Source organism: Malus domestica, chromosome 06, assembly GCF_042453785.1.
Source record: "Malus domestica chromosome 06, GDT2T_hap1".
NCBI lineage: Eukaryota > Viridiplantae > Streptophyta > Magnoliopsida > Rosales > Rosaceae > Malus > Malus domestica.
The window spans coordinates 15,003,843-15,016,319 of NC_091666.1; positions in this window are offsets into that span (position 1 = coordinate 15,003,843).

The following is a 12,477-nucleotide window of genomic DNA, read 5'->3' on the forward strand; positions in this document are numbered from 1 at the left end:
GGATGGCTCCCTTGCATGGCAAGGAAGAGAAATGGTGAAGGATGATATGGCTTGGACTTTTAAGGCAGGTTTAAGACTTGTAGAATATGTAATGAAATGTCCCAAAGTATTTAGAAACCCTTCGTGTGACTGAATCTTTGGTAATTTTGATTAGAAAAGATAAAGACAAGATAAGGCAAGTTTGACTAGTCTTTCCTCTTTCTTGATGGTTTCCTTGTCTTCCTTGGTCCTCTATTTATTTTCTTCCTCTCCTTGGCACATTCCTCGCTTCTTTAGATCTTTAATTTCATCCAACCACTTTGCTCCATACATGTGCTATCCATTCCAAGCCCAAAACTGCTCCAAAATGCACCAAAATGCACCTTATTGCATACTTTGTCCTTAGAACCTGAAATGGCACGAAAATGGCTTTAAACACTAAAACAACTAAGGAATAACAACATAAATACATAAGAACAAGCTAACTCAGTCGCATAAATATGCTCCTATCAAATTCCCCCACACTTAGCTTTTGCTAGTCCTCGAGCAAAACAAAAGAAACAAAACGAAACAAAACAAACAAAACACGACCTAGACCTTCCAACATTTGCCTCAGGGATTTCTAATGAAACATGACATGTTAAAAATCATCATTCCCATAGATTTTGGTCATCGTTACACTTGAGCACATACTTAATCACAGTGTCACCACTTACTAGTTCACAATTAACCAATTAAAACGATGTTTTGAATGTAGTAACATGCCTTAGAGAATTTGCTCAATTTCTTACAAGATACTCTCTATTTTCACACACATTTTCTGACTACACACCCTACACTAGTATATGTGAGAAGATTAATGTAAACATGAAAGACTAGGACTCACATATGTTATAACAAAGAAAGCAATTTTCTGGAGTTATTAAGCATGTTTAGATATGATCTCATGAATGGAATGCTACTACTTAGATGCGAGAACCAGTGACACCATATGCTCATACCAATTTCAAACTCCACAAATTAAAACCCACAACACTCAAGATTGAAGTCAAGGGTTGTAATAGGGCTTGGGGGTAATGGCTAATAAAGAAAGGATAGGAATAACAAACGTTCTTAAAGCGATAGCAAGCAAAGCAATGAAATAGACACTTGGAATTCACTTTAGAATGCAGAATCAACTTTTAAATACAAAAGGAAGATTCATGCGACACTTAGGGCCGAATTCAATGTTTTGGACCCTTTTTTAACAAACTTTTTTCTTTTCACTCTTTTTTTTTCTTTTCTACCCGTGCCTTATTAAGGACTTTGGCACACACACACACACAAGAATCACTTCCCCCACACTTGCTTTCTGCAATACATTGATAAAAAAAGAGTTCATTTTAAGTCATGCTTTACCATGCTTCAAGAACAAGGGTATGGATGGTCCTAAAACTAGGCTAGGTACGGATAGTGTGGATTAACAAAGAACATAGGCTTAACAAGGCTCAACGGGATTAAACTTAAACACATAATGAAATAGGGGCACGGCAATTTGGCTTTGGTGGTCACCACACAACTTCATCTTGAATATGTGTTATGCAAATCAATAGCATGCTTTGAATGAAATAGGCATGAGTTCTAGCATTTGGAACTAAATGATGAAACGCCTTCTAAGTAGCAACCAAGCAAAGAATAATAAGATCATGCAACGACTTTAGAAAACAATGATGTACAGATTATTAACTCTCCAAATAAACGTTTAGGCTCAAGTCTCACAAGGTTGTAGCATTCATTTGAGTTCCTTCCTTCAAGCATGTTACAAAAACGGATTTTTCCTTTATGATTGCATGTGAATTCATAAATTATAATCACAACCAAGCATACACCAAAGAGTAAATCAAATTTTCATCCATGTTTATAACTCTCTTTAACAGTCATATAATTAAAAACCAAATCCTCATCATTCTGTTGGAAGGTACCCTAAGACACAAATAAACACACAAAAGCAACTCTTTTTGGGTTTTTCAAAACAATTTTTCAAATTTTTATGAGATTTTCGGATATTTTTGTCAAAACACTCCAAAACAGCTTAAAAATACTTACAAACAGCAAGGAACAACACTAGAAGTAATGGGTGATAAACTCTTACGAATTTTATGCAAAACAACTTGGTTACCCCCCCCCACACTCAAATCAAACATTGTCCCCAATGTTTCAAGCATAAACTCACACAAAAACAAGCAAACAAACAAACAACGAATAAACATGACAAGTATGGCAAAGTAAAAACCAGACAGAGTAGAGTTTAAGAACGCAAATCTGGTTTTGGAGATAGATGATCTTGTTGACTTTCCACAGCTTTGATCTCGAACTAGTTTGGAATTCTGAGCTAGGAATATAAGAGTTCCTTGGTTTCAAATCAGACTCTTTCTGCTAGGTTGATTTGATTGTGTAGTCTGCATTCTTCTCTGCTTGTTTCTTCTACACGGTAGGCAGGCACGAGGTAAAGGTGTTGGTCTGTTTCTTTGTTCAATCTGTCCAAGTGCCGACCATTTGCTTTCTTTCTCCTTGTCCCTAGCTGAGGATGAATTGGCACATTGTCTCCACATGCTTCGAGGTATCATTTTCACTTCCCTTATCTGTTCCCCAGGCAGATGTGGTAGCTTGAGGAAGCATAAGATGTTGAAAATGAGTACTCGAGAGCAAGGCTAGGTAAGCAATCAGGAAGGGGTTTTAGGCAGTCGGTTCCAGATCGGAAGATTGATAACAAGTGCTGGCTGATTGCTCTCTTTCTCCTTGTCCCGCAGGTGAAAAACAATGGCAAGGAGAAGGACAGGGAGAAAGCATGATATGAGATACTCTTGCTTTCAACCTTTATGATATGAAATACTTTTGCTTTTGATTGGTTGTTTGTAGAGGTATCCCAGGGAATAAGGAACACTGAGTGACTCGAAAGGCTTTGTTGGGAAGGCATTCTCGGAGATGAAGAAGGGTTATGTATGTCTGCCTTGCAATAGAGGGTGAAGGTCGACATTTATATGAATTAATAACTGGTACTATTCTTTCACTCTTATCAGCAACCGTTGGACGATTGAACAGTAAACTTCACGTGCTTTCTACGTCACTAGAAATCTTCGACAGATTGCCCGTAATTTTCGGAAAGCTGAGTGTGCATGTGACAGATGCTGACACGTCTAGAAAAGCAAATGCCTCTCTAATTTCTGAGCTTGCCTCTTCGATTTCTAAGCTCCGTCGAGTGCAGAGGTTGCATGTGACAAGTGCGGACAAATTTGGAAAAAAGGATGGCCCGTGGTTTCTGAGCAAGCCCAGCTTTTGAGAAAGCCAGCACCTCTTCGATTTTTGAATTGGCCTCTTCGATTTCTGGGCTCGCCTCTTCGATTTCTGAGCTCGCCTCTTCGATCTCTGAAACCCCGTCAAGTGCTGATTTTTATAGAGGCGCGCAGTTCGTTTTAAAGTACACTTGAATTTCCGCCTGTAGAAAATCCCTTCTTGCACTTCTAAGATCATGATTTGTCCGACCTCTTCTTTCTTCAACACCTTTGAAAATGTCTGGCCCCTCCGACCGTCGTTTTGACTTGAACCTTGGTGAAGTGGCATACATGCCTTCTCTAAACAACATATGGTGCCTATCCTTCATATCCCCTACTGGTTCTCTTACAGTTGGGGATTTGGTGATGAAAAATGATATGACCGTTACGGTGATGGCCCAGAACCTTGTCACTCCCAAAGATAACAGACTACTTTCCAAACGATCTGATGAGTTGGTTGTTAAAGATTCTCTGGCTCTCAGTGTGCAGTGTGCAGGTTCTGTGTCCAATATGGCCCAACGTCTATTTGCTCGAACCCGTCAAGTTGAATCATTGGTGGCTGAAGTGATGAGTCTCAAACAGGAGATTAGAGGGCATGAGAATAAACAGTTGCACAAACTTGCACACAACTATGCTACAAACATGTAGAGAAAGATTGACCAGATGCATGAATCTGATCGTCAGATTTTACTTGATCATCAGAGGTTTGTGGATTTGTTCCAACAACATTTGCCTTCGTCTTCTAGGGCTACATCGCGTAGTGAAGGTCTAAATGATCAACCTCCGATACCTCCTCCTTCTGTGGCTCCGCCGACTAATGAGACTTCTCCTAAGCAGCCTTTGTGAAGGCTCCCTCTTGTATTTTTCTGCCTCCTGTTCATTTTCAACGAATTTTAATGTAAAAATACCTTGCATATCTGTCAATGTTTCAAAAATAAATCCACACCAAAAACAATTAAACAAGCAACAAATAAAAATGACAATCATGGCAAAATAAAAATAAAGAAAATGGAAGGTTTTTAGAAACGCAAAACTGATTGTGGAGCGATTCAAAGATCTTCCATTTTTTGAATACATGGGTTGCCTCCCAATAAGCGCTTGCTTTAAAGTCTTCCAGCCGGACGAAACTTCCTTCTAAGCTTGGATAAGGCCCATAGCATGGAATTGATCCTTGAATGGAAGGTGATACTTGATGTGATCCGGCAATGGTTTAAATTCTAGTGTAGGTGCCTGAATCATCAAAATCAGCAAGTTAGTATAAAATAAAATCGAAGTTGGAGAAGATGGCTTACTTGCTTGCTCTGACACAAACTCAATTACGAACACCACATCTTTGAAGGTTTCAGGGATATGGGACTTGGCCAGATTTGGTGTTTTGAGAGTTATGACTTGTCCCGTGTCATAAAATCCAACTTCTTTGGGATTTTTCGTCTCAAGTGTATCTTCTTTGATGAATTCTAGACATTCCCCATCCACTTCTTGCTCTTGATTATTTGGAAAGGTTTCGAAGATGCCTTTCTCACCCTCTTCTTCCTTGGATTGCATGATCCTGCAATGAATAAGGACATTTGGTGAAACGGGGTTAAGACGAATTGAATTTAGGCTTACCTTGGTTGTAGTTGATGGCATAGAGAGCATATGGGGCTGCGACAAGGGTTGTTCTTCTCTTGCAGTGGCCTTGTTATTCTCTTATTCTTCGAGCAGCAGCTGTTCATCCATGTTTTGGCTTGGTTTGGATGTCTTGGGTTCACCTCCAACCTCTATAGCACTTCCCAAAGTGATAGCATCATGGATTTCAAAATCTTCCTTCAAATTTTCAATAGTTAAGTTGGAGAGTTCACTTTGCTCTTGAATTTGTGCCGTGAACTCCATAATCTCTCTAGGTTGATTTTTCAATTCCCTCATCTCCTTAGCTTGATTGAGCATTGTTTCATTTTGATTTTGTTGCCCCTGCACCAAAGAGGTTAGTAATTGAAAAATTTGATCACTATCCGTGGACATACTTGAATTTGATTGGAATTGTTGTAGGGGAAGCTGTGGTGGTTGCATAGGTGTGAAATAAAACTCTTCAGATTGCTACTCCTTGGCTTGATTTTGTGAGCCCTGCACCAAAGAATTTATTTCATAAAAAATTCAATCATAATTTGTTGACGAACTTGAGTTTGATTGAGCATATTGTATATGAGGTTGTGATGGCTGCATAGGTCTTGAATAGAACTTCTCTTCTTGCTGCCAATATCCATCTTGTTGGAATTGTTGAGGTTCTATGTAATCTGAATAATCTCTCCAATCCGAATTGTAAGCGTTGGAAAACATGTTGTCCCATGATTGGCTATGGCCTTGATAACCCCAAGCATCTTCATTCGCAGCTAATTGAGAATATTGCTGAGTTGGATATCCTTGCTCATAGGACACACCACATGTAGGGACACTTTGCATTGTGGTCCTTTCGGCATATTGTGACAATTGAGAAGTAAGTTCCGCCAATTGAGCTTGAATGGTAGCAAAATCCATGTCTTGCGTCTCTAGTACCTGAAATCAACAAAACTAAATCAACTATCAAAAGTAAAAATAAAAGACACAAACAGAAACCAAATCAGTAACTAAAACAAAAGACGAGGGATTAGCAAAGTTGCTAATCCCTGGCAACGGCGCCAAAAACTTGATGCGAAAATTAACTTAACACACAAATTTGACCCTCTTTTGACAATTGTAGTATAAGTACAAGTAGGGATCGTTCTGGACCAGGGATTAGGAGGGCTTGCTAATAACCTCTAAACAGACTCAAAAACATAAAACTAAACTTAAAAACACTTAACAAGATTCACAAGACTCAAAGCAAACTTAAAATACTCAAAACAGCTTAAAACAACCAAATAAACTTAAACTAGACACTAGGAATGACTTTGGACGAAAATTGACTTTTACTTGAATCAAAACACTTAAAAACACAAACTAAAACAGATTTGAAACACTTTGAAACAAGAAACTAAAAGGGGGGGTTTTGATTTGGATGAAGTCGAAACAAACAAACAAGTATGAAAAATTAGACAGATTGTAAAATAAATTTGAGAAATAAGATGATGGATGGGATAGCTAGAGGCTTTTTCTCCACACATGACATGTATGCAAATAATTCAATTTCCAATTACTACTTCATTGAATTATGAATGACAATGCTCCAAATTAACCGTGACATCACTAGTTAACTCTCAGAGTTTCCTTGTTTTATTGGATTGGATGACATCATTCGACAACCCAAAACATTCGTTAAAAGTTCCCTACATGACATCATAATAGAGATACAATCAAAGATCATTACGTTTAATGAAAATCATAAGCATTGACAAAGCACTTGCAACTATGACATCATGTCACTCATGCTAGGAATTGAACTTAACGTGATTGATTATAAGCGACCTTCACTACATGTGAATATAAGTTTGTAACGATTATGTGAAACTTCCGTATTCTAGCAATGGATTTATGCATGCCAATTAAGTGTCGACCCTTAATTAACAAATACAAATAAGTTATCAATCAAATAGTTAAGCCAATTGCATTCACGATTCAAGAGTTCATAACTGGAATTTATCAAATTATATTGCACACATAATCATGGATTTGAAATCACCCCTAGCGAAAAGGGGTTTAGCCACTCATATTTACAACAAAACGAAAGGAAATGAATTTAAACATTACAAACAAAAGAAAGAAAACACCTAAATGCTTCAAGATCCAAGTTGGACAGCGAGCACGTCTAAGCACTTTCCTTCCCTTCCTTTGCTACAGCACAAGGTGTTGGTGAGTGTTTGAAGGTTTGTTTGTATGGAGGAATGGATGTAAAGATGAATGGATGTGTTTGGATGAAGGTTGTATTGAAATGGGGATCAATGATCAAGCAAAAACTAAACTAAATTTATGTTACACACACTTCCTTTTATAAAGGAAGTGCATGGCAATGGAGGGGAACATGGAGTGGTGTAGCAATTGAGTGCAATGATGCATGAAATTTCAAATGATGAAGGGAACGAGGAATGGTGTAGCAATTGAGAGCAATGATTCAATGTAATGGTGCATGAAATCTGAAATGATTGAGGGAACAAGGAATGGTGTAGCAATTGAGTGTAATGATTCAATGTAATGATGCATGAATTTGAAATGTTGGAGGGAACAAGGAATGGTGTAGCAATTGTGTAGCAATTGAGTGCAATGATTCAATGTAATGATGCATGAAATCTGAAATGATGGAGGGAACAAGGAATGGTGTAGCAATCGAGTGTAATGATTCAATGTAATGATGCATGAATTTGAAATGTTGGAGGGAACAAGGAATGGTGTAGCAATTAAGTGCAATGATTCAATGTAATGATGCATGAAATCTGAAATGATGGAGGGAACAAGGAATAGTGTAGTAATTGAGTGCAATGATTGAATGTAATGATGCATGAATCTGAAATGATGGAGGGAACAAGGAATAGTGTAGCAATTGAGTGCAATGATTCAATGTAATGATGCATGAAATATGAAATAATGAAGGGGACAAGGGTGATGATGCACGGCATGGGTGGAAATTTGAGTGATTTATGGCAGAAAATAGGAAAAGGATGGCTCCCTTGCACGACAAGGAAGAGAAATGGTGAAGGATGATATGGCTTGGACTTTTAAGGTAGGTTTAGGACTTGTAGAATATGTAATGAAATGTCCCAAAGTATTTAGAAACCCTTCGTGTGACTGAATCTTTGGTAATTTAGATTAGAAAAGGTAAAGACACGATAAGGCAAGTTTGACTAGTCTTTCCTCTTTCTAGATGGTTTCCTTGTCTTCCTTGGTCCTCTATTTATTTTCTTCCTCTCCTTGGCACATTCCTAGCTTCTTTAGATCTTTAATTTCGTCCAACCACTTTGCTCCATGCATGTGCTATAGATTCCAAGCCCAAAACTGCTCCAAAATGCACCTTATTGCATACTTTGTCCTTAGAACCTGAAATTGCACGAAAATGACTTTAAACCCTAAAACAACCAAGGAATAACAACATAAATGCATAAGAACAAGCTAAATATTAATATATAAGATAAATTACAATATAAACAATATACATTAAAAATAAAATAAATAAAAAAGAATTTGAATTAGTCTCATAATGTTTTAATTTAAACGAATATAAAATTGAATTTGTTTTACTTAAATTTGAAGCCAAATTTTTCTTTCGTTTCTGATATAGATAAGAATTCTGTTGTCTACTGAATTCTAAAAATGAATGGTACTTTTTTGTTTGAAAAAAGGGTAAACGCAAGCGCAAGGTTTCGCCTTTCATTTTAGTATGTTTTATCATTTTCCGGATGGGGATTATCACTTTCCCCATCGCATAAATATGCCCCTATCAACACGTGTCGTGCTATGATTGGCTTATGATGCTGACACGTGTCGCGCTATGATGGCCTCCTGGTTGGAGGGAAACTCTTCTGGGTCCTTGACGGTATAACGTTGACCGGTGCTCAGTAGTTTCAGGATTGGTCAAGTATGGTACAAACAATATATATATATTCGACCTACAGTAAAGTAGGGTCATTCAAATGGTAGACCCAATTTGTCAAACCATGCATGTTTGAGACAATGATGGAAATTGGAAAGAGTGCCAACATTAAGATTTTTGACCTTTTAGTCACAGGAATTGCAATATTGACCATGGGGTCATTCGGCCTGTAAAACATTGGACCGTGTCTCTTCAACCATGGGTTGTTCTTTGGTCAAAAGGAGCTATGACCATGTTTCCTCGGCAAGTTACTATAACAACAGGTTCCTCTCGGCCCAATAAGTAGACCGTCGAAGCACTTATGAGGTTCCTGGCGGAGAAGTCTCTACCGAGTCATTCGGCCTGAGGTAGATATACATGCTCATATGAAAAAAGTGTTTGTGTAATGTGTGCTGCCATGATTGCTGTGTTGTTGACTTTGATGGATGATAGGCCGAGTTGCCAAGAGTGGTTTGTCTCGACCCTTCCCCAATTTTTCTCGACTCTCCAAATGTTTCTCGACCTCGGTAGTCGAGAGCTGCCATAGGTTTTTATTGGCTATGAACAATTAATTTCCTTAACCACTCGGCTTACGAGCCGAAGTTCAAGGAAATTGGGGGGCAATATTTGCACCCAAATTTACATCATCGGCCCGTGCAATTGGGAGGCCATTGCGTGAGCCCAACTCTTAACCGTCGGATGAAAAAATGAAGATAACTTTGTTATTGTTAAGGGATAATATTATGGTTTTTATCATAATAATTATCTTTTAATATGAATTATCTGCATCTTCTTAAACCAGATAAATAGGATGCGAATTATATCCCAAGCAAGTAGCACAGTTCGAATTGGTTTGGGATGTTTGACGATACTTGGAAGCTAAAAATGAATTTGAAATTCATTTTATCAGAATAAACGATATGGATGGGATAAGGGTAAAATTATGAGATGGTGATGTGATGTGATTAGGATGATTATATCTAGATAAAAAAAGGAGTAGGCTTCAGCCTATGGACTTGATGGGACCAGCCTAGAAAAGCTAGGTTTTTTATGGTGATGAAGGTGATCAAATGGGTTTAAAGGTTTCTGATGGAGTTTTTCTTAAGAGATCAGAAGTTAAGGTGGTCTAAGCTTCTTATGTGATATGATTTGCCTAGATAGGTTTTTTTTTATCTTGTTTGAAAAGTCACGAACTGCAGTCTGAAGGATATGTTTGGCCTATACCACGAATCAAATTTTATTCAGCAAGTTAGAGTTGCAGTCGGACTCTACACAATTATCTAGTTGTGCCAAGCAAGTACATCAGACCTATAAATACAGATGCAATGGCAATGGAAAAGGCTATCCAATTCAACACACAAATTGCCCTGCGCAAACTCTCTCAACAACCTTGAGATTTTTATTTTCTTTTTCATCCAACACATTTTCAGTTTGGATAAATAGCACTGTGAAGGCAACCGGTGATACCTTCAGTTGGATAAACAGAACTATCACCGTAGAACCAGCCGACCGCGAAACACCTTCAATTTGGATAAACAACACTGCATTCAGGTCTTTATTGGCATAGGTAATCTCATTAGCCTTTTCGGCGAGGTGAGGTGTTACAGTTTACTAGGGCTCGAAATATTGAATGCTGAGTTGTTTTATGATTAGATACTCACAAGTAAGCTTTAGAGTTTTGCATTCTGACGGCCGAACCACATTTACCATCAAGACATATATCTATTTTGAGTATCTATGCCCCTATACTTTGGTGTCGATTCGGCGTGCTTATACCCTTACAAATATAATCATTGTGACCGAATCTAGCGCCGACGGTTTGTGAACTTCGTAAAATTACCAGACTTGTCTTCAGGTTCTATAACCTAAAGGCCGAGACGTGTTCCTTTCTCGGTCGCAGTTGCAAGATCAAGAAGTCAGTCGCGCACTCAACGCAACATCAACACATTTTACTCCTCGACCGAGCTTGGCTGACGAGTTGGCACACCCCACATCAACCGAATGACGTAGTTAGCTCATTAGTTACTTGGCCTGCGCATCACATCAACCGAACGATCGATTCTGAGATGTTGTATATCAGGAACATGTTTATACAGTGTGTTTGTACCATACTTAGGGCCTTCGTATTTAGATCTCGTATAAATACTCGGGGGACTCAAATGTAATTATGTAATAAATGAATGGGCAAATATGTAAAAAGGGGAGGAGCCCTTAGTCTATAAAAGGGCCTCCTCACCTTCACAATCCATAAGCTCTAAGATTTAGAGCAAAGCCTCATCCTCACATACAGAGGCTCTCTCCCTCACAGTCCTCTCACAAACAGAGAAATACAATATCAGTATAGACGTAGCCCAAACATTGGGGTGAACGACGATACATCTTATGTTATTTACTTTCTTGCGGATTCACAGTCGGATTTACGTTGTTCCAAGACCCATCTGGTGCCAAATGTTGATGCACAAAACTGGAGGGTGTTGGAAATATGCCCTGAAAGTCAATCTTTGGAAGAAATCTTTCAGGACAAATGAATCGATGTATGGATGATTCTTATACATCAAATGGCAAAGACACGAATTAGGACTATCTCAATTAACGATATATGTCCTAAATAGTGTATCCATGGACAATGGATCGATTGAAGAAGTAATCTAATGATGTTAGACTACAGAGACCTTCTTCACATAACCATTGTGTCCAAAAGGTTCCTGGTCGTTGGATTGTCGGAGGGATACTGACAATGCGTAGACCGGTACATACTATGTCTGCTTCAATTGGAATGATGGAAAGTCTCATCCCATTCGTGTTGTGACACTAAGACAAGTATGTAGGTGCTCATTAGGGGAATGAGTTCACTGAACACAATCGAACGAGAGTACTTGCATGGAGGTCTACTCACATGTCAAGCAAGTAAATCTAATGGTTGGAAAGATGTAAGTAATCCTTAGACCTGAGGCATTGTCGTTGTCTTGTGGTTAAGTACTTAATCTTTGATTATGTCAAAGTCTCCCTATTCGAGGGTGTCCACGGCATAATTGGGGTTAAGCCACTTAGTCATGAAGGCAAGTGTATGCGCAACAAGGAATCTCTAATCCTCGATAAGAGAGGAAGAATACTCTAAGATATAATTCGGGGAATCTTCGGCCGAAGTATCGAGCGTATTGAATGGAAAGCGTTCCTATACGACTCAAATGAATCATATATGAAGGAATAATCACATTAGGGGTTTGACATGATATATCCATACCCTAATGATGTGATTGAGAGTATTGTATTAGAGAAGGATTGAATTACATTGTAATTCCAACTGACTAGGTTCTTCGAATAAACTTCTACATTAGCTTGGGTAGCTATGACATATGGTTAGATGTCACTCATAGCTTGTGAGTTCTTCTAGATGATTAAATGTAGTCGTCAAAGAAGAAAGGTGAATTAAAATGAAGTTTTAATTCACTAAGTGATTGAATTAAATATAAGCAATTGGATTGATGCCAATCACCTCACTGCCTTGCTAATTAGAACCTAAAAGATTGTTCACCAAAACACTATTGTGGTGAGTAACTAATGGATGATGGAAACAATTAATTGGATTAATTATGAGTTGTGATTAATTTAGAAAAGTCTAAAGAAATCATAAAAGCGATAAAGATCGTTTTGGGCTTAAAGAAACGTTCG